At 40.0% G+C, this 23,356-nt stretch overlaps 1 long non-coding RNA gene across 1 annotated transcript; it reads right to left on the bottom strand.

Annotated features, from left to right (window-relative positions):
- Window positions 1-386: 386 nt before the first annotated feature.
- Window positions 387-14,738, bottom strand: LOC109471983. Its single transcript, XR_002140331.1, has 6 exons — window positions 14,502-14,738; window positions 10,350-10,480; window positions 7,768-7,839; window positions 1,840-2,008; window positions 1,247-1,364; window positions 387-1,046 (listed from the first exon to the last, which is right to left on the bottom strand). It is a non-coding gene; the product is annotated as an uncharacterized LOC109471983 (long non-coding RNA).
- Between the last annotated feature and the right edge of the window lie 8,618 nt (window positions 14,739-23,356).

The raw sequence follows: 23,356 nt of genomic DNA, 5'->3' as shown, positions 1-23,356 counted from the left end.
GTCAACATTCGTCTAGGCCTAAGGGTAACATCATTTGGCGAAGGTATGAGATCGTGGAACTCTAGTTTTATATGAAAACACTAAAAAATGTAATTCAATAGGCCATCTTTTGGTTGAAAAATACACAATGACAACTGTGACTTAGGGCTAATAATGGACCTATCACATTATTACGTCACAGTTTGTTTACCGCAATGAATGCCGGTCAATCGATGTACAGGGGTACGTAGTGCAGTGTGTGTTTGTGTAGCGTAAGGCTTAATATAAGGCCTTAATACAGTACTAGTCTCGTCTACTGTCACAACTAAATCACCCATGCGGCATGTAATGCTGTGTCAACAAAACTAGACGCAGCAAAAATCAAACATACCTGACTTTGAAAACTTTGAAATGATCTTCATTCTTTAACTGACCGTTCTAGAATGTTCTTTAGAACAGGTAAACAAAATGTGACGTAATAATGTGATAGGTCCATTGAGAAGCGCTATTGCTGGTTCTATGAGCCATTGCTACCAATAGGTGGTGACTGCTGGTACGGGCAATCGTAAGGATGGATTCCAAGCTATGAAAACAAATCAGCTATAAAAGCTATCAGGAAAAGAGATGAATGTATTGAGAAAAGAGATGAATGTATTTGAAGTTGCTTTATGCTTACCTATGCAGAAGGAAAACTTGTTTTGCTCAATTTCTCCTGTTCTGAAGAAATAAAGTCAATGACCTGGGCCAGACGTCAGTCACAATGGTAACTTGTGCCATATTAGACACCCTAGTTTTGGGTTGTATTATGTAACCTCAATTAGAGAACCTACTCACCATATATATGAATGTATCTGACTTCAAGTAAGAGTAAACCAACCAGTACATGTAATTTGTCACTGTTAGGCGACATATGAAGATATACATTATCAATTTTTTAGGTTTTTAAGCATGTCTACTAAGACTGTGTTCTGGAGATGAAGGTTGACTTGTCACTATTCTCTTTTGTCACTATTCTGTCATTTTTCTCTTCTGTGGAAGACCCCGGCCTGTTCTCCAGCAGTTTCAACCTATAAGGAAACAGAATGGCATGTATATAAATAGTTAGTTCTCAACTATCTTTGAACATTAAATTCATGCAGGTGATTACCGTGCACCAGGTCTGATACTTACAGAGGACCTTCAACTCTTTAGACCATCATTTCATGAGTAGCCAATATACATTTTAAATGTTTGGCAGTAACTGCTGTTAGAACTGCTCTGTACTGACCTCAATTTTGTACGACCTCTCATTTGCGGGATACCCACGTTCCAGGTAGGCAGACTACTGCAGACCACTGCATTCATTGCATATCCCTCAGATCTTCACTTGGCCATGCCAGCTGTATCTGAAAAAATGCAAATGGAAATTAATTTCACTGTCATATTCTCATTTACATAGCTATGAACCTACCATAATAATCTTTTCCCTATTCAGTAGGATTTCAGTAGCCTAAAACATGTACATGTATTAACATTTTCCACGTCATTGTCGAATTTTGTCTTACAAGTGCTGTATATAAGGAACTGCACTGAATTAAAATGGGTCAAAGTTATTAACCCAATCAAAAAAACATATTGTATTTTATTAACCAAATGGTGCTGAAACTTGAGTGAAAGTCAGTGTTGCCAACACACTCAGTTCTCTGCTTTCCTGTGCAACACTGAAGAGTGATATTCTGTAAGTACTATATTATTAAGAAAGCAAGGTCCTCTCAGAAACCATCTTATCATAGTCATACAAAACCATACACTCGTCTGTTCTGAAATAAAAACAAAAGCCATTGATCAGCCATATATCTGTTTTGGTTCCAAGGGACGTACTAAACTTGTCCTTTCTTTCCCAGGCTTGAAAATCCAAAAGTTGTCCTTTCCATCCCATGCCAAGTTCTCTCCCATCCTACTATCCTAGGCTGGAATCAGTCCTGAAGCCGTCTTCTCCTTCCAACTATCCTAGGTCCAAGTTTACATCCTTCCCTGGATGAACATTGATCTGAAGGGCAAGACAACAATTGTAAAAATTGAATACATAATACAGCATTCCCAACTTTTGTACAATTTTGTTGGATTGAATAAAATTGAAAAATTGAATTGAAATTGTACAAGAAAGCAAAAAAGTCTTTGAACGTGAAAAAGGAGACTGCACGAGACCTCAAGCGTGCTGGGTGCCACCTTTGGAAGTTCAAAAGGCAGGCCCCTCAAGCAATGGAAATCTGTTCTCAGGGGACAAGGACAAAGCTTACATCTTGCTACAAGAATTCAAGTCTGTCTTCACTTCTAAGGACTCCAGCTTAGTTTCCTGGATGGTTCTCCCCACCCTCTCATCTCAAATCTGCATTCTGCTGTTGTGCTAAAAGTCCTGAAAGATGTAAATCCAACAAGGCATCTGGACCGGATGGGATCCCGAATGATGCCCGGAAGGAACTGGCCAGTGACTTATTCCCCGTACTTGCAGCACTTTTCAACCAGTCACTGCAACATGGGCACGTCCCCAAAGATTGGACCAAGGCCATGTCTTCAAGAAGGGTGGAGTACATGACCCGGGGAATTACACGCTCGTTTTGTTGACTTGTGTTATTTCCAAACTAATGGATCATGTCTTATGCAAACACATTCTGTGCCACCTTGAGAAAAACAGTCTTCTCAGTTTTCCAACATGGTTTCCACATAGCCCTTTCTAGTGAAACTCAGCTGCTTCTCACCATCTACGATTTTGTGTCAGCTTAGACAAGAAGACGCAGGTAGACGTGGGGATCCTGGATTTCGGTTGTACCTTTGACACAATGCCACATGAGATTCCTCTTTAAACTTGCACTGTATGGCATTGGAGGTCCCATCCACCAATGGATTAGATCGTTCCTCCAAGCACGGCGGTCGGTTGCTAGGCTAAAAGTCGCATTACTAGGGCGGTATCGGGTTACAGAACGTGTTCGAACGTGGCCGCGCGGGAGTCCCGGGCCGGCCCGGGGGCAACGGGTAAAATTTGAAAATAAACAAAAGTACTTGGAGACTAAATACTCGTCAAAATAAAATGTAATAAGTGATTATGTTTACCTCAAATGTTATTCTTGCACTGCCTTTGCTCCACTTTGTGTACATTTGCTTCCAAATGAGATCAATTTCGGATTTCAAAAAGGGTTCACGAGAACCAAACAACTGATTTTAAGAGGCCCCGAAAATTAGAAATAAGGTTAGATTTTGGGATTTTTAAAAATATTACAGTAAATTTAAACTTTCTGTCTTAGGATTTTTTATTTTTTAACTAAAACTCGACTTACAGTCAAAAGAAGAGCTAAAAACGCAGTGTTTTAACTTTAAATACCGATAATTCATAATCGCGGCCATATTAAAAAAATTCCTAAGACAGAAATCTGCGGAAATCGTTCTCCCAAGCCCTCAATGAGGTAATTTGAGCGATTTTTGGGAGCGGTTAAAATACCATGTTTGCACGCATGCTGTGCCACTTGGATATGGGGACCAGGATTTTAAAACAGCGTCAACAAGAATTCTGACCTTCAAGGTCACCCACGATGACGGCAGTAGCTTCGTTACATGTTACATATCCACAATAAAATCACGGCATAGATGTAATGTTTTGAAAACGGTTCATATTTGTGGAAAGGTGGATTTTTCCTGTTCCGTGGTTCCCAAGTAAAAAAGGGCTTGAAGTAGCCGGTTGTAGCGACTTTACTGTAAATGACCGCGGGTAACCCCAGATCGAACGCCCGCTCTATTCGAATGACGTCATATCGAACAAGATTCGCAGGTTCGGGGGATTCGATCTCCATAGTAGCGGAGTGGGACTTTTGGGCCCAAATCTGACCATCGTGAAGACAGGTCCATGTGCACAGCAAATACTCACCAGCAAGGTATGAAGTTCAACACAAAGAAGTGCGACAAAATGTCCATTATGCAGAACATGAACCACTCACTCACTCACTCACTCTCGTCCCGTGACCTCAGAGGTCGTGGGGGCATCACGACACCTAGCAGTGATCCAGGCCCATCCTGTTCTGTCCTCAGCCTCCCTGATCAGTTGTGCTGTGCTCAGGTCAGTCCACTTCTTGACGTTGTCTAGCCAGGTCTTTCCCGTTTCCTTCCTCCGGCTACGGTACCTTGCAGAATGGTCTTTGCAAGCGTGTTGAGACGGCAAATGTGCCCGAACCACGTCAGCTTCCGCTGCTTGACATTTGACAGGAGAGATTGTTGTTTGCTGCAGACTTCCTCTACTTACTCCACCAGCATCCCCATGTTGAAGATTTGCTCCCCTCCTTCCGGCTCTGAAGCCTACCTGTTCTTCAGTGAGTGGCTCGTTCTCGTTGAAATGTACAAAATGGTGATTTTTGGGGTCGAAAAATCAATGATGTTTTTTCAGGCAAACCTACCTTATTTTTTAGGAAAGCACCTCAATTAATGATTACCAAAAAAAGGACAGCTTAATTGTCATGGGAAGTTACAGAAAATTTATGCACTTAGATAAGACATGTAAACAATGCATTTATAGTGCAGCAAAGACACTGGAACATCAGCATGAATTGGGTGTACGGTAAAGCTTGCATTCATGACATCACCTCAAAAGCCATTATTTAGGCGTCAGTATCTATGAAAGTACTTTTGTCAACCCATTATTTACTTGGAAATATACACGTATCGAACACAAAGATAGCTAAGAATAGTGTACAGAAGTAGAAAAAAACATCTTTGGAAGCAAAGAAGAGTAGAATATTTGAGTTTGTTGACGCCACAAAGGGTTATTTTTCTTCGGATCCATATGTTTCTACTTTATTTCGAACTACTATGTTTATGGTGCATAGGGAAGGGAAAGTCAATCTCTTGTTACGTCTTTTGCGCTACAGGTGTGACTTCTGTTACCGGTAACGGATGTACAAAACGGACATTTTTGTTTATTTCTCCAAGAAGATCTGCAGTTTTTAGCTTCATCCTTTGAGAACAAGGGGGCATATGTACGGACATTTTAAAACTGGGCGACTTTTTATATACCAGGTGAAGAAACTAAAATTGAAAGTAAAAATAACGGTAACGGATGTTACATTCATTACTGTAAAACAATTTGTTCAGCTGGCTACAAATGACAGCACACACTCTTTTCTTCTAAAAAACCTAGAAAACGTGCTAAAAGTCATCAAAATGGCAATTTCTTGTCTTATATGTGACTATCTAAACTGCACGACCGTCTTACTTGAGCGGTAACGGATGTTACAGAACTTGGCGACAGGTATGAAACACCTCACATTACATACAAGAATAGTGACAGGAGCGATCTGACTTGATCAGTCAGAGGTCCTGACCATCTGACTTCACCAGACAGAAAACTACTGCCGTAATCAAATTGCTATGTTTTGGGTTGCTTTTTAAAGTTTCTATTTCTTGGGGGAAAAGTCCAAACCACGGTCATAATGTCTTCCAAGTCATTAATTTAAACCTAGTTTTGTGGTACATTTTTCGTGAAACATAGTAACTATTAGTAAGTGTAGTGGAAAAGTGAAGAAAGCAACGATGATGTCCGTGATTGGCTCATACCTAGTCGTAAAGAGTGGCGACAGCATTTTGTACATTTGAATGAGAACGAGTGGATTATCTCCTCTACTTTGGGTGGGCTTGGGTCTGTTCAGGATGACGCGTAGCATTACCTTACTCGGGTGGCTGATTAAGCTAATGGTACGATAGTACTGACAGAGTCGTGGGTTGCCTTTCTTGGGCGGTGGAATGATCAAAGATTGTGTCCATTTCTTTAGCCATTTTTTCTTCCCCGAGATCTTTTGGCAAAGTGCAGTTAGCACCTTTACCATAGCCGGTCCACCATGCTTGATAAGCTCTCCAGGGATGTTGTTGACTCCTGGTGATTTCCCTGCTTTTAAGGTGCGGATGGCTTCCTCAACCTCAACAAGAACCCCCTCATTGGAATGTACGAAATGTGTTGAGAGTTCTTCCACCAGACAGAACAAGCCAAGTATCCAGCAATACCATCAGCCACAATCTGAAATGGTCAGCACACATTAACACTGCAGCGAAACGAGCCGACCACAAACTCCATTTCCTTAGTTGTAACCTACGTTACTGTCCCCGGAAAGTGCAAGAGATGGCAAACTTCAGTCTGGTCCGCTCTACCATAGAGTATGGGGCAGTCATCTGAAACCAGTATCAGACGAAAGACACAGTAAGTCTTGAAATGGTTAACAGATGAGCTGCCTGCTTCATGACAGACAACCTGGTGTCAGCGTTACAGCCCTCCTACAAGACCTGAGATGGCCACTACTCCTATTACGCTGTTGGGATTCACGGCTGATCATGATGTACAAAAAATAACTAACAGTCTTGTAGCCTTCCACCCACTCTATTTTATCCTAGCATGTACTCGTGCCTGTTTCAACCATTTCCATAAATACAAGACACTCTGACCGTCCCGTGACACTGCAAAATATGCATACTACACCAGAACCATCCTTGAGTGGAACAACCTCTCTGCATACATAGTGGACAGCTCCATGCTAGACTCTTTCAAGACCGTAGTCGCCTCCCCCATCTGCGTGATGTACGGACTAGGGACTTTGCAAACTATTGAACTTGGACTTATTATAACCAATGTCCTGAAGGTGTCCTCTCCTTCCCAAGCTATAACCAATGTGCTGGATTTTCAGACATGCGCATGCTCATCTTCAAAATCACACAAACACACAGCTTGACATACCTATTTCAACAAACATGAAATGCGTACAAGAGGCAATCTATGTCAAGTTCCTTTGTTTTTGTCATAGATCTGCTCAGTTTCCAGCTACCTTGCATGATTAAGTCATTCACTAACATTTTTTTTCTTTGAAACTGACTGAAAAGGTGAAACATGCCATGGATACCATTTCCTGTAAAGTCAGTGAGGCCTTGGTTATTCTTTAAAAAAAAGTCTCAAGCATCAGAAATCAGATGCTTAAACATGTCTGGGTATCCTACTTAAAATTACTCTCCCAAAACTGTCTCATTAGAGATTAAGTAGAGAATTATTACCTGATGTCCAGTGCACCTAAGTGTGTCCTTAAAATAAACCATCTCAAACACCAAAACATTTTAAAATCACTTAGGCATGCTTAAAACAGTAAAACATCTTAGCTTAAAATCATTTAAGCATGCTTAAACAGTAAAACATTTTAACTTAAAATCATTCTGGCATGCTTAAAACAGTAAAACATTTTAACTTAAAATCACTTAGGCATGCTTAAAACAGTAAAACATCTTAGCTTAAAATCATTTAAGCATGCTTAAAACACCAAAACATTCTAACTTAAAATCAGTAAAACATCTTAGCTTAAAATCATTTAAGCATGCTTAAAACACCAAATCAACACTTAAAATCACTTAGGCATGCTTAAAGCAGCAAAACATAGCTTAAAATCATTTAAGCAGGCTTACAACAGTAAACATTTTAAGTTAAAATCACTTAGGCATGCTTAAAACAGTAAAACATCTTTGCTTAAAATCATGTAAGCATGCTTAAAACAGTAAAACATTTTAACTTAAAATCACTTAGGCATGCTTAAAACAGTAAAACATTTTAACTTAAAATCATTCAAGCATGCTTAAAACAGTAAAGTATTCTACCTTAAAATCACTTAGGCATGCTTAAACCAGTTCAACATTCTAACTTAAAATCACTTTATAATAGGCATGCTTAAAACAGTGACACATCTCAGCTTAAAATCACTTAGGCATGCACCAAACAGCAAAACAAGTCTCACTCACTCAGCTCCGCATGCTCCAGGTCTTCCGGTCTCTGGCTGCCACCCAGGCGGAGGTGATGTCCAGTCCTGCAGCCTGTAGGTCGGCAGACAGCAGGTTCGTCCATGTCTCCCTCTAGGGCGGGACCAGGTCGAAGGAGGCGGTTCTCTTACGAGGGAGCCTAGCTCAAGAGGTGGTTCCGCCCTGGCAATGTGGCCGAAGAGACGGAGACGGGCTGAACGGATCTTGCTGGACAGGTGGGGGTTGGTTGGTCTGCTCTCTCAGGGCGTTGGTGGAGACGTGGTCGAACCAACTAATCCCCGTACAAGAGGATGGCACTAAGGCATGCAACAAATAAACTTTAGTGTAGAGAGGTACATAAACTTGGACATTTAGCTAGCATGCATTAAACAATAAAACAGCCTAACTTAAAATGAAGTACAGTGTGCATAGATGCATAAACCCATACACTCAAAAGGGCAATATTTTTCTCTCATTCAGACCATGCATATTGACCTAGGAAAGCTGACCTTGAAAAATTTAACTATCAGAGCCTTTTGCCTTTCCCAACATTAGAGGGGAAAAGCCAGACATAAGACCAAGTTTGAATGCATACAGCATTTGAAGATCAATAGCACAGCAGATTGTGACCCATATAGGATATAAAATAGTTTTGAACCCTAAACCACAACATAGACTATAACAGACGAGAGCTGGGAAAAAAAATCAGTAGCCATACTGTTACAGATTAAGAACCAGATAAATTTCTAAAAGTCTTAATTCTAAACAAAGTAAAAACACCCAACAAGACTCGTAGAGTCCTACAGTAACTTATTGATTTTGTGGCAGTTTTTATTTTCTACGAGTCTTTGGGTATTTCAACGTGATCTCAATCCAACAGAAGAAAATGATTCTTTAATATGTATATGTATTTTGGGGTGGGGGTGGGGGGGTAAACAACATTTTGTTATACTACGAAAATAAGAAAGAAGACCTTGAGTCGAGCAGACTTTGACTAGAATGGGTCTGTTTTTTCCTATGCTGCATCAAGAACATTGACTTCTTGCATTGATTGAGTAAGACTTGTTGACTAGTTTTACATCAATATGTTCTACAGAAGTCTAATGCAAGTGTCTATTGGATACCAATAGTACTGTGTACCAGTTTGCTGGACTGGTTCGGGACTTGTACAAATGTTTAGGTTCAAGTCAAAAAAAAAAAAAACCCTGAGAGTCAAGAACTTATTAAAAAAAATGACACATACATTGTACTCCATTTCTTTCCAAACCACCTAAATTGAAAAAAAAGTAAGGAAATAACTTAGCAAGAAGGAAATTTTATCAATTAATTGGTACAATTTATAATGGATTAAATCAAAATATTTTAATCAAAATAAGATTAGGTCCAAATTTGGATTTTAACCTCTGGACATGTACATGGTCAAGTTGAACAAGTATGTGTACTACCAAGCCTTTTTGTGGAGGTACATGTATCAGGGAATGATAACATTGCTGCGGCAGTGGACAAGGATTTGTGAAGACTGAAATTGAAATAAGAGAGAGAGATGATACAGGATTACATCAAAGCTATATGATGTTAATACAGGCATTATTTTTATTTTTAAATTAAAAGATTGTAGTGAGGAGACTTACATGTACGTATGTATTTCAGGACTCGAAATACTTTTTTCATGCATGTGCAAAATCTCCCACTCTCCACGTCACAAATTGTTCAAAAGTTTACTGACAGTCTGGGAGCAATAAATTCTTTTTATTATTTTGCATATTTGTTCCCCCTGATCAACATGCACGATATGTAAAGTAAAATATACTGCTTTTGTATTTGCTTCCTTGCCCCCTTTGAATTTTACGCTAGGCACAAAATTGCACATTCAAAATATTTTTTAATGCAAATCTTGAAAATCATGGGCATTTTGCACTCTGCACATGGGTATTTCGAGCCCTGTATTTGCAGAAAGCTTTTCCAAACTACATTGCAGAAAACTAAAAAAAGTTATTTCGACTTCTGCTTCAAAACCTTTCAACATTAGTTTTTAAACGGTTTGTGTTTAGAATTTAGATACATGGGTGAAAGCATAGCAGGCCATCTGTGGGTGTGGGTTAAAATGGCAGGAAAAGGGCTGGCAAGCTATGCATAAAATACCTTGCATCACAGGTTCATGTTTTTGTGAATTATCAGGGCTCGAAATAATGGGTGCATGTGCACTTTAGTGCACCCAAACTTGGAGCTGTGCAGCCAATTTTTTTCTGTGGGTGCACCAGTGCACCCAATGCACCCAAATATAGGTTTAACATATGTAAAGATGTTAAATGTGTAGTACATGTAGTTACAGCATATTCTTAACATCTAATTTCTAAGTGTCAGAAAAATAATACAAAGTCAATCATTGTTATAGTACTTTTCTTGAAATAAAACAGTTATAGTTTTTGCTCACATTCTACTTATCTTAACTTATATGGTGCACCTAAGGCTAAAACATTTTTTTGTGCTGCACCCAATTTTTTAGGTTGGGTGCACCTATTCCCAAAAATGAATTTCGAGCCCTGCAATTGCTACTTTCCTGCAAAGACAATTTAAGTACTCACCCAACAAAGATGGACACTGGTTGTGTAGAGGTAATTCTCCACTATCTTCCTTGTCATGTTGGGAGTAGCTCAGACTGGATGGTGCTCCATACTCCTTCACTGACCTTTTGCCAATTCCCAATAGAGGGAGGCTGATTAAAGTAGAAAATGTTGATTAAAAAATTGGACCTGATAGATGCTTTACTAAACAAGGCATATGACTAGCACAGGCTTAGTAGCATACGGGGCTTGAAATCCCTTACGGTACACATGTATGTACACTGGTGCAGGTTGCAGGTAACACTGAAAATTACCAGGGCACCTACATGTACACCAGACATATTTTTTTAAGTCTTTAGTATGCATGTTTCATATACTTTATGCAACTGGACAGATATTTTCCGCATCATTTGGCTAAAAACTAAAAAGTGGGTGTATGGACAGGACGGATACAGCCAGGACATTTGGGGTTTTATTGTGCTACATTTCTATACCAGTCAAGGCCTTTATCACAGATATTCATAAGGACCCCGTTCAGACCAGACTTATATCTAGGGGTTTCAATGGTTTTTTCAAAAACCAGTTTTGTGAGTCTGCTGGAAATGCTAGGGGTTTTACTTGGGTTTTCCCCTGCTAATTATTTAGCGGTTTCAATCGGTTTTTAAAACCCCGTTCAGACCAGACTTATATTTAGCGTTTTGAAGCCGTGTGCAAAAGCCGTGTTACGGTGTACAAATTCCCACCAACTTCACAAACTTTCCGTTATTGCGCTGTTTTGAGTTCGTTTCTACTGTTTTTCTGTTACATTTTGCGATGGAATCAACATGCGTATCCTGGATGGCGGGGGAGACCAAGCTCCTGATATCCATTTTTGGAGTGCAGGAGATGCAGAAAAAGCTGGGGGTGGGGGTGGTCCCCAAAACAAACATGTTCACCTGTGTATTTTAAGCAAGTTGCAGGACCATGGTTTTAATTTGGTTTTCATTCAAACTGCAGTCATGGCTTAATGGTAATCCCTACCAGACTAACTACACTGGCTACATACTGGGATTTGGTGCACTGGTGCACCCAACCTAAAAAAAATGGGTGCACAAAAAATATTTTGGGTGCACCATATATAAGAAGTATAAAACAGCAAAAACTAACATGTTTCATTAATAAAGAAAAGGACTGAAACAATAATTTGATGTTCATGGACTATACTAGGCATGGTTTTTATGACAGCAATAGTTTAAAGGGTGTTCTGGTATGAGACCTCTAAACTGTCACAATCATAAGCTTGTGGGATTTACTTAGTATTGAAATTTAGGGGGGGTACGGATGCTACAGATTTTTTTTGGAAAATGGCACCCTGGACTTTGCTTGTAAATCATTTGTCTTCAGAGTGTGGTACTGATCTTATTCTACTTTTTTTACTTTAACACACATAATACCTTATCTTTACAAGCAAAGACTACACCAATATTAGCAAACAATTAGCTGCTACACACTGACAAACATCTAGTTGAAATAACATTTGAAACTGATAACATGTAAAATGGGAAAATAGCCCCTATGTAACAAAAAATTGACCTATGCTTGAAAAAAAAGCATAAAATCACTAGTAGACACATGGTTGCACTTTGGAAGCAAGTGGTTTCTAACTTCCGACTACAAATTCTTTGTTTGATGAAAGGTAAACTGAAACTGAAATGGTCCCCGATAACACTAGAAATCACGCATTTTTAGGTCATATTTTGGTCGATATATTCACCAAACATTGACCGATTTACAAAATTCTTTTTGTGACACGTTCATTGTTGTACCAGGTTTTGGAAAATAAAAGTCTAAAACATTTATATGTTGTGTAGCTTTTGCTATCAACTGATAACATGTCTGAAAAAAAATGGGTACACCTGATTGTGAAATAGCCGCCTAGAGTTGAGATCATCTAAGCCATATTATCATATAGCCGGGTGACGTTGACCAATCAGAAGGCTCCATTCCACATTCCTTATGACGCCGTAACGTCACAAATAGAGTCAAAATTGGGTATTTATTCATCCCAATCCATACATTAAACAAACCCAATAATCACCCGCATATGACCTCAGGTGACCCAATAGAACACGGCTCTAGTTCTAAAAAATCCAAAAATAACTTGAGTTGTGTTCCAATGACCTCGGGTGACTCCCATAAGAACACCTCTTCCCTGCCTGTGACCCAGATAGAAGACATAGAACGTGAACTCTACCCAGTGACCTCAAGTGACTCCAGATGGAACTATGTTCTATTCAGCATGTGCAACGGGTAAATTGTACATTGTGTCACGTACTGCATCAGTTTGGATAGGCTATCGTGTAAGCTATATGATAATAGCGTTAATGGCCCGCCCTTTCTCGGTGAATATGGTGTGATAAAGCCTTGTCAGTTGCTATAACCGCCTCATAAAGCCACCACGTTCGCTGCGCTCACGTGGTGGCTTCATTCGGTGGTTATAGCAACTGACAAGGCTTTATCACACCATATTCACCTCGGGGCGGGTCATTAGCCCTTAATTAATCACTTTAAGTGCAGTTGAACACACCAGAGCCAACAGGCAGCTTTTCGGTGCAAAGGTCAAATTACACATGACAGCAAAACGTATCCTTGATGATCTCAGTTCTTTAATAGGTATCTACATAATTCGGCAAAAAAATGTGACATGTTCAGATAGATATGGACAGCATTGTTTAAATATCAATTTCTGTGACGTTTAGTTTCCAATATCTTTCAAGAAAGGAATAAAGGAACATGATTGTCGCGTTGTCGTGCGGGCATTGTTTATATGGTGTATAGAAGTTTTCTTTCACACATCCAAAATTTCTCACGGTGACACCTGACTCCTGAGTGCTTATGTTTTGGTGTCTATCAGACACCTTCTTCAGAGCTCCTGACTGGAGTTCTGCTTCAAGTTCTCGCTGATAAAGTATGTAGCCGATCATGTAGGTGGCGATTTTGCGGCAAGAATGCAATCCAAAATGTGGCTGGGTTTGTACCCCTCGCCCCGTTTAATCACTGGTGTCAACTTCCTTAATTATCCAGACTGCTTCTTAAATTCAGTAATGCATGTCTATGACCTTGGGGGGTGTACAAATTCAGCCATGTAAACATGTAGCTAAAAAGTAGAAATTATGCTGGGGTTTTTCTAAACAGCGGAATAAGACTAAGAGCACTGCTCATATCAATTTTCAGATAGAGCCCTAGGGCCAAGTGGCCACATGTACTTATTATTACACACCATTTAGTCTTTTTCAAAATGATCTTCTCCCAGTAAAGATTTTAAAAAAATACAACAATGCATTCTAGCATTACAAACTGTGTTACTTTGAAGTTTCATTAAAAAAAAACTTGGTCAGTTTGCTCCCTTGCCATGTGCTTGCGATCTGCTCCCCTATGCTAAGTTTTTTCTAGAAAAAACCTGGAATGTATTTGTTGGAAACCTATTCTTGACTAGTAGCAGAGGCATAGCAGCCACTCTTCATTGAATAGTTTGGACCATGGCATGGGCATTCTGAATTTAAAGTAGGAGGCTCCCGAATCCATTATGAAACAGTTAGTGAATCTCCCCTGGCTTTCTCTTTTCTCTCATGTGTTTTCGCGACCATGATGGCATGATAGAAAACAGATGTGAAAGCGGGAAATCGTTGGGGCAGGGCGAGAAGATCCCCTCATCAACTTTTTTTACCAATAACTTACTAGTAGATCTATGTCTATACAATACTGACCAATGTCGAAGGTTATAAATTCAATTTGGTATGAAGCATACATATACGTAGTTGTTCCCTCCCACCCAAACCCTTTCGCCTTCACACGAAAAACTACAGAAAGAGGCTAGGTTGAGAACCATGTACTAGTACTAGGGATAACATATCAAGCTGATTTGAAAATATAACGGTAACCGTTGGTAATGTTACCTTGAGAATCCAACGGTGTTAAACTTAAAGGCATTTCTGCCTGTGGTGTACACCCTATTATATATGTTACGACACATATATCGTTTTGTTTTTAAGGCAATTCGAAGGACAAAAATGGCGGCGCGGACTTGTGTAAATATGTGGACATATTTTTTGCAAACTGAAACTCAAACAGGATTTTCGATTTCGTACCTACAATCATTCTGAGCTCCTGTATTAAAAATAAAGCTTCACTTACCGTCCCATAACAGTCGGTGGTCAGAGATCATTCACTGGTTCACTGTAAACTTGATCCCTCAACCCCTTGCTCGTGTCGCATGCCGCCACAACATATGGACGTTGGTCGAATCTTTTCCTTCCCCATTTGAAATCGTGGCTGGTGTGTAAAAGAGCATTGGTTGGCTACAAGTCACGTGACGGGGGCGCGGTGTGGTCGGGTCCATCCATCCAGGCCGAGGGGAGCCGTAATGACGTAGGTGCTTGGTGCACACATTTGGGCTGCGAAGATGAATCCATGTGAATTATACAATACTGACAATATTCTTTTAAACTGCTGAGCTATAGATGTAAGTCATACACATAGGATTTAACAAAGTGAAGGCAAACATACTACCATTGTATTTCTATTCCCCCTGTTGGAATGGGTCACTCCAAAATTCTCCATTATTTATATGATCTAAAGACTGTAACTTCTGTCTCAACAAGGATATAATGTCCTTGGTCTGAACGATGTGTTGTTCCATGAAGTTTTATTTGTAAAAATATCTGTAAATCTTGCGGGAAGTGTAACAACCACAGTCATATGCCACATTCTGGGTGGGATATTGGCTTGTTACAGGATCAGGCAACAAGGTACGATATTTTTACTCACCTGTCAGAAAGGGTATTTTAATATGCAACACACTGGAACGTCAGTTGGAAACGTCAAGTCGATAGAGAGTCGGTTTGAGCAAGGCGGTTTAAAAGATTTTAAAACTTCTTTATTTGAGCAAGAAAGTTCTATCACAAGTGGGAGTTATGGTTACATGTGATGAGATATGTCTAGCATAGCTGGACCATCATGGTCAAATATTAACACTAAGAAAATGAATTTGTAAGAAGCTAAATTCTTTTGAATGATGTAACGTTAACTTGTTTCATTGTTGTGAATGTCTCTCTCATGACCTATCTTAATTATGTTTATTGTTTATGCCCTTTTCTTTATTTCTTCCAAACACTGGCTCTTGACCTGGACCTGAACCATGGTAAACATTATGCATTTGCTTTGGAAATATTACCTTTCTAGTCTTTGGCCAGTCTTAAGTTTGCATCTATCTTTAACGGCAAAGTTAACTTAACATATAGAGAGAGAGAGAGGGAGAGAATACACTGATCATGACCCGGGTTCAGTGCTCTGTCTGACTGCAGGTGTTTACTCACCATCAATCTTCTTGTTGTTCCGATTTTTCTATTCCACTTCACCGTGACATGACATCATTCTACAAAGATATTGTAGCTGTTTGAGGAAAAGTTCTTCATTACGAACCAGGAACACACAGCCAGACACGGGCACAAGTTTTATCGAAAAATAGATTTATTTCAGTCGAGAATATAACAGTATTATACATTTAGGCTGGGTAGATGTCAGTATCATTTGTGTAGATGATTTGTTGTATGGGGATGGATCATTTCTAGCAAGCAACAACTTGGAAGTTACAAAATCTACATTACCCGGTAAATACAAGATCAAAATGAATTCTTTAGATATATTGAAATATAAAAACTGCAATTCCCGCAAACTGGAAACATCTTCTGACAAATTGAAATAATCAGCCAAATTAAAACTTGGAGGAGGCCTTCATGTTTCAGCTTCCAAGATTTACATGTCAAACTGACTTAACAAAAATGCAATAAAATACAGAATACACCTATGTCTCATAAAAATGCACTTTACACTTTTTAAAACAGGCTAAACCATACTATAGATATAGAACACAAGGAACAGTGGCAAGTCATCAAAAGTTAACAGATCTCCTGAGCGTGCATTGGGCACAAAGCAGTCCGCCAGTGTGCAGAATAATACAGAATACACGTATGTTTCATAAAAATACACTTTACACTTTTTAAAACGGGCTAAACCAAAGTATAGATATAGAACACAAGGAACAGTGGCAAGTCATCAAAAGTTAACAGATCTCCTGAGCGTGCATTGGGCACAAAGCAGTCCGCCAGTGTGCAGAATAATACAGAATACACCTATGTTTCATAAAAATACACTTTACACTTTTTAAAACGGGCTAAACCAAAGTATAGATATAGAACACAAGGAACAGTGGCAAGTCATCAAAAGTTAACAGATCTCCTGAGCGTGCATTGGGCACAAAGCAGTCCGCCAGTGTGCAGAATGTTTCTAGTGTTAACATGAAGGAGGGGGAGGGGGTGGTGGGAAGTGTCGGACAATCTGTTGGTGAGGAGGTGGTGGGAAGTGTCGGACAACCTGTTGATGAGGGGGTGGTGGAAACTGCCGGAATCGCGGAAAAGGGGTTGATCGTGGATGTTGCAGGTGGAGTAGGGGGGGAGGGGGAAATGGACGTGGCATATGAAATGGAATGTTGTTCAAGCTGGGTGGAGGGTAGTTAGGTGGAGGGTAGTTAGGTGGAGGGTAGTTAGGCCTGAAAAATGTCCTGTCTGTTGTAGAGGGGTTGGCCATGGATATTGCAGGTGGGGCAGTACAAGTGGGAGTGGCAGCAGTGTTAGTGTGGGGGGCAGAAGGGGCAGCAGTGTTAGTGTTGGGGGCAGAAGGGGCAGCAGTGTTAGTGTTGGGGGCAGAAGGGGCAGCAGTGTTAGTGTTGGGGGCAGAAGGGGCAGCAGTGTTAGTGTTGGGGGCAGAAGGGGCAGCAGTGTTAGTGTGGGGGGCAGAAGTGTCAGCAGTGTTAGTGTGTGGGTCAGTAGATCTTGCAGCGGTGCTTGTAGGGCCAGGGTTCGGGTGCTCCAGATGTTCATGTAAAAGTGCGGGGATGTCCTCTGATGACAGTCGGTTGCCATTGTGCTGCATGTCTCCTATAGGGCATATTATAAGGATATTATCAGTTAACAAAAGATGTTATTTGTTAATCCAAATTCCTTTGAAGTTGAAATAGCTTCTCTCATATGAATGTCTTTATAATATATGCTAAGAGTGAAGAAAGGAGCATACCATTTGCTGTTGTTATGGCAATCCGACTGCCACCAGAGCTGGTTAGGACTATGGCTGGGATGGAGCCCTCCCCGAGATTTTGTTGTGTCATAACTGTAAGACAAAAAGAAAAATTCAGTTTCTACATGCAGACAACACATGTGCATTATCACAAATCTACATTATAGACATAAATGTCATATGGACAGATTTAGAAATATTGTGACACTTAATAAATGGAGTCGTGTGGAGTAGCGGTACCGTCTTAGGGTCTGAACCAAGAGGTCCCTAGTTCGAACCCCACCATGTCACCGATCTCGTGGCCTTGGGAAAGGCACTTTACACGACTTTCCTCACTTCACTCAGGTGTAAATGAGTATCTATCTTTGGTTAGGGACGTCCCTCAGACAGGACCCGTGTTTGGGGAGAGCGTTAAAGATCCCACCACACCTTTCGAAAAAGAGTAGGGGCATGCCCCAGTGTGCGATGGTGCAAATATTTATCTGATTATTCACTACGGACTCCATGAAGAGTATTTGTAAAATGCACACTAATGGAGATCCTAAACAAACAAACAAGTGTGGAGATGTACTGATGGTTTGGACATTACCAAATAAACTACATTGTTTTAGTATTATGTTGGAAACAGAGAAAGACAATCAAAGTCATAACAAATGATGGAAATTTTGCATGCATTACCTGAGCCTTGATGCAGTTGCTACACAATTAAAGCAATTTTCGTGTCCTGAGTTGTTATCTCTCATAAAAGTTTGTTAATATAGGGTTTGACTTACATAGCCTTCCACCTGGTGAATTGGCCACCACGTGAACGTGAACAGGCTGCTGGGGACCATTCACCAGTTCGGCGAATGATGCAGAACTGGTGAACCTAAAAAAGCTGTGAACACATGTCCAGTTTTAGTTAGACTGATTTTGTTTTTTCTCAAGACAGAAGGTGCATATATATTTATATAAGGCCACACCAATTTAATATGTTGGTTCTCTGATTTTTCCAGGAAAAAATTGAAGCGACAGGGCAAAAACACAACAAAAACAGGGTTAGGCATCCTATTGTAGCCCCAAATGCAACAATAGGAGCCATATATAAGATGAATCCAAGAACCAACAAATTAAATTGATGTGGCTTCAAGAACATGATGTAGGATGCCTACTTATTGCCTAGGATGGTAAATCGGTTCACAAATTAGCATGCAGGGCTCGAAGTTCATTTTTGGGATTAGGTGCACCCGTGCACCCGTGAACCCAACCTAAATACTAGTAATTGGGTGCACCACATGAAATTGAATAAGTAGAATGTCAGCAAAAACTAGTTGTGTTTAATTTCTGAAGAAAAATACTATAACAGTGATTTTGTTTTTTTTCTGACACTTGAATGCTGAATATGGTGCATTTTGTGGCATTCTACTATACATTTACATCTGTAATACATAAACCTGCGAAAATATTTGGATGCACTGGTGCAACCACAGAAAAAAATTGGGTGCACAGCTCCAATTTTGGGTGCACTAAGGGCACCCAGTATTTACGAGCCCTGCCATGTGACAGCTTATCAAGCTAAAATTAAAATGATAGCTGTGAACAGATTCACTCTATTTACCACCATAGCCAGTAACATTAATAAAGTGAGCAGAAGGAAACTGAGACAAGCTCACTATGGGGGATGGCACAAAGGCTAATCTCTTCTGTGATCAAGGAGTTAGAACAAAAAATAACAAAAGGTCCTTGCTGTAACTCATGCAGAATTGACTCTTAAAAACACACCTAGTGTTCTGCTGGGGGGCTTCTTCAATTGTCACCAACAAAGGTCGCCTCTGCACCTGGCATGTGGCCTCGGCCTGGATATAGTTGAATCAATAACCGTGACAAATGAGCTGATATCAAGGTTGATGGTGTGAAATCATGGTTTCTGTGTCAAAATTTTGTATACTGCACACATCCGCAAATGAACTTTAACTTAACATTCAAACTGTACCATATTGCAACAACTAGGCCAAGTATGTCCATTTTTTTAACAATTTAGAGGGCTTGGCTTGAGGAATTTAATTTAGCACTAAAGAGAAGATAGAGTGTTTACTGGAGTCTTAAATGGTTAACTTAAAAATGGGTAGGTGGGTCAGAAGACACAAAAATCATTTTCACAGTGCATTGATAATGGTTAGACATCCAGGTAAACAGTATTTGAAAAAAAACTAAACTAGTTGGTTAAATTAAGGAGAGTAATTCCAGATGTTCTGTATGACATCAATCACTCTTCTTCAGCATTACTTAAATGACAGAACTACAAGTAGTCAACACTAATTACATGGTCACAGTGCTGAACAGTTTACAGTGGAAACCATGAATATTAGGCCAATTACTGCAAAAAGTTCAATGTGTACCATGTTTTGGACTGAAACTTACCTCAGTTGGGGAGAGCGGAATGGGCCAACCCTGCCGGCCATGCCTGTTGAAGAGCAGAGATGCGGCATGGGCACCATGGAATCCTATGGGTTGATGGACAGAAGACAAAATATCTCAGTTGGGTATATCAAAAGTTGTCATATGCTAAATCTATACATTCCCAAATTGATCATTATCAAAACCTTCAAAAAGGCACATATACCTAAAAGGGAAAATATGATGTCCCAGGAATTCCCGAGTCAATATTCATGATTTCAAGATTCAATGAGTTCAGAAACGGAGGATTTCATTTTAGGCAAAATAAGATTTCATTTCAGTATGGCATTCCTGGTGTCTAATTCTTAAATTTACCTTCAATCATTTGCTCCGTGGGCACTGTTTCTGCTATTGTTCCATCAACAGCAGCTAAAGGGATAAAGAAAATAAGGAATTACCCTCACATGAAAGTACTTTGTACTCTTGCACCAGCACCTTTGTTCAGATTCTCATTGTCTCTATATACAGTCTTGCATAATCTAAATTATATATGTAATATTGTTATAGTGGCATTTGATTCAAAAACATTGTCAACAAGAATACTCATTGGATGTTATCATGTGCATAATTTGTAAGCAAACATTTTGTACCATTCTGGAAGTGGATTGGGTCTGCCGGCTGTGCTGTGGTGGTTGATTCCAGTGCAGAGGTGGCCCCAGTACTGTTGGTTGTGTCCCTGTCACTGGAGGTGGCAGGGTGGTCAGCCCCAGATGAGGTGGCACTGTTGGAAGCTGCGGGAAGGCGGGCGTTCCGGGAGGTGCGAGGGCGAGTGGTTGTGGCAGTGCGAGTAGTCGTGGCAGTGCGAGTGCTGGTTGCAGTGCGAGGACGAGGGCGAGTGGTTGTGGCGGAGGCACGAGAACGAGTGGTTGTGGTGGTGTAATGGTTTGTGACTGTGGAAGTAGAGGGGTGGGTGGCAGTGGAGGGCAAAGGGCGGGCGTTGGTTCGAGATGTGACGGAAGGTCGGCGTGGGCGGGCAGGGCGATAAGTGATCTGCTGATCGAGGTCTGGTAGATCTGAGTCAGAGTTGGAGCTGGATTCTTCCAGTTCGAAGACGTTGCTCTGTAATGCATGATAGTGCCAATTTTTACTTAATGGATCGAAAAAGTTGTGCATGATTTGTGTTTTGCTAATGCTATATATATATATATATATATATCTATCTATCTATGTCAAATCTATATATATATATATAGTATTTAGACATAGATAGATAGATAGATATATATAGCATTAGCAAAACATATATATACACTTGTAAACACCAATGTTGCATGCTACTGTCACATTGATTTATTACATTCATCACAACGTTTTCAATAAATGAAAATGAAGAAATACCCTGTCTCTTGCCGCTGTTTCGGCTCCCTCCCTGTCACTGATGTACATCACAGATCTGGAATTACTGCTGTGGTAAAGTGCAAGGAGTACACGTGCAGAGGGCTGCTGCTCCCTCATCACCTCCAGATTGTTCCTATTAACGATTCTGAGGTAGTCAAAGTCCCTGTCAAGAAACAGAATATGCATTAATACTAGTACCAGGTTGTCCATGCCAACATACAGGCCTGAGAAATAAAGCTTCTGGGTATATGAATATGGTTATAGTGCATAGTGCATTTCCTTAGTACTACATTTACCTACTGTATTTGACATAAGGCCAGCAATTAATTTGTATGGGTGACATCAGTGCATGCATTGATTTTCACCTGATATTGGAAAAAAAATTAATTGTTTAGCCCTCTGATGGTGGTCAACTTGCTGAAAATAGGCAAATATGTTGTAAATGTCTATGCATTCAGAGACCATCATATCAGGGATCCAGCAAAGTAGAGGCACAATGGTTTGTGTTCATATGGAGAAATTAATATATGAATGAACTAATTTTTAGTACACTGTCCTCTGCACTGCTTGAAATATTCTCTCAGCCTGGGCATGCAGAGAATTGTTAAATTTTTTTTGTCTGGTAGGAACGAATACTAGGTTATGAAAGTGGTAGTAAAGTGTAAGTTAAACAGTCCACAATACAGAAGAATCATCAAAGATAAAGAAGAGACCCATGGTGTCATGAATTTGTGAATGAGAGGTCAAAAACCATCTGTTAATCTTAAATGCAATGACTGGTAACTCAGATCTCTGAATGTAATTTTCAGACTAAGGATAAGTAAAATATATAAAATATAAAGCTCTATGTGCATCACACATGTATCTACATCTGTTAGTGTTCTGTACATATCATATCCAACATCTTGTTGAAAGTTGTACTGCCCCTACAACTGACATATGACAGCTATGGGACTGGTGAGGTAAGGTTATTGGTGATGTGAATGATGTTATCAAGTAACATTAAACCAAACGTTCTTTATGTAGAAATGTGGACAACTTCCAATGTCTGCCTACTTTTAATTACTGTGTAAATCTGTGCATGTCATAGTGTGTGTTCATACCTTAGAGGAACATTGGAATCTCTGAAGGCCTGGAGTATTGCAGTCTTTGCCTGGACATGGTTGTCTGAGGCACGAATCACCACCTCAGCAGAACTTGTCCTCTCCCTCCTGTCCTCACGCTTAGGGACAGCTGTTGTTCCAGCAGGAACTAACATGCATTTGATCACCCGTGGTGTAGACTCACTACTTGGCGGCATCTGTGGTTGACGTTAGAGATGAAATGATGCACATGTATGGAATGTTTCTGTTGTAAATTATTCAAGAAACAATACACACCAGGTAAAAACATGAACTCATCGATTTTGATTAGTACTCTGCAATAAGCATAAGTTTGAATACTCAAATAAGTACTTGCCCCAGAAATAGAGAAAGGGTAATACATGTACAGACAGCTACATGTATCTTTTATCTCAATGTGTAAATACTACACGTGTCATCAAATATGGTGGCAAAGAAAATGCATGTTATTTCAAATTGTACTTTGTAATAATACTAGTACTTCCCAAATAAGTTTGCAATTATGAATGAGAACTGTGATGAATGATTAATAGGTTTTACAATTTTTCGTATATCTAAATGTTGCATCTTTGCATTGGTAAGGATGACACAAGACTCCAGGCTACTATTGTCTGTCTGAATTTGCTATGTACTGAAGTGGGAGTCAAGAGAACATCACAATACGCAAGATGTACATGCACTGTCATACTAAGGATGACCTGTGATAGCCCATAAAGAGCCTTTTTGTGACTTGTACGGCCCACAGTGCAAAGCTGCTCATGACAAATTTAGCCTGGGTGCCAAAGCCTTTTTTCATGGCAAACACAAGCCTAGCATCTATGATCTATAGGCCATCAATCTGACGTGGCTGGATATACATTTATAAATGCGTCTTCCTCGGTCTTCATAGCTTAGTGAGGGCCTGCATGCCCTTTTTCGTTAACCGTTATGGGCTATTTTAATTCACCGTTAATTGTTACCGACCTGCTCTAATTCAACGTCTAGCGTTATCAGTATATTCATCGTGAAGAATGCCCCCGGACC

The sequence above is a fragment of the Branchiostoma belcheri genome, unplaced genomic scaffold (genome assembly GCF_001625305.1).
Source record: "Branchiostoma belcheri isolate BF01 breed outbred unplaced genomic scaffold, Haploidv18h27 scaffold26, whole genome shotgun sequence".
In the NCBI taxonomy this organism is placed as follows: Eukaryota; Metazoa; Chordata; class Leptocardii; order Amphioxiformes; family Branchiostomatidae; genus Branchiostoma; species Branchiostoma belcheri.
The sequence above is the reverse complement of the archived record's forward strand: the minus strand, read 5'-3'. Positions and strand labels throughout refer to the sequence as shown.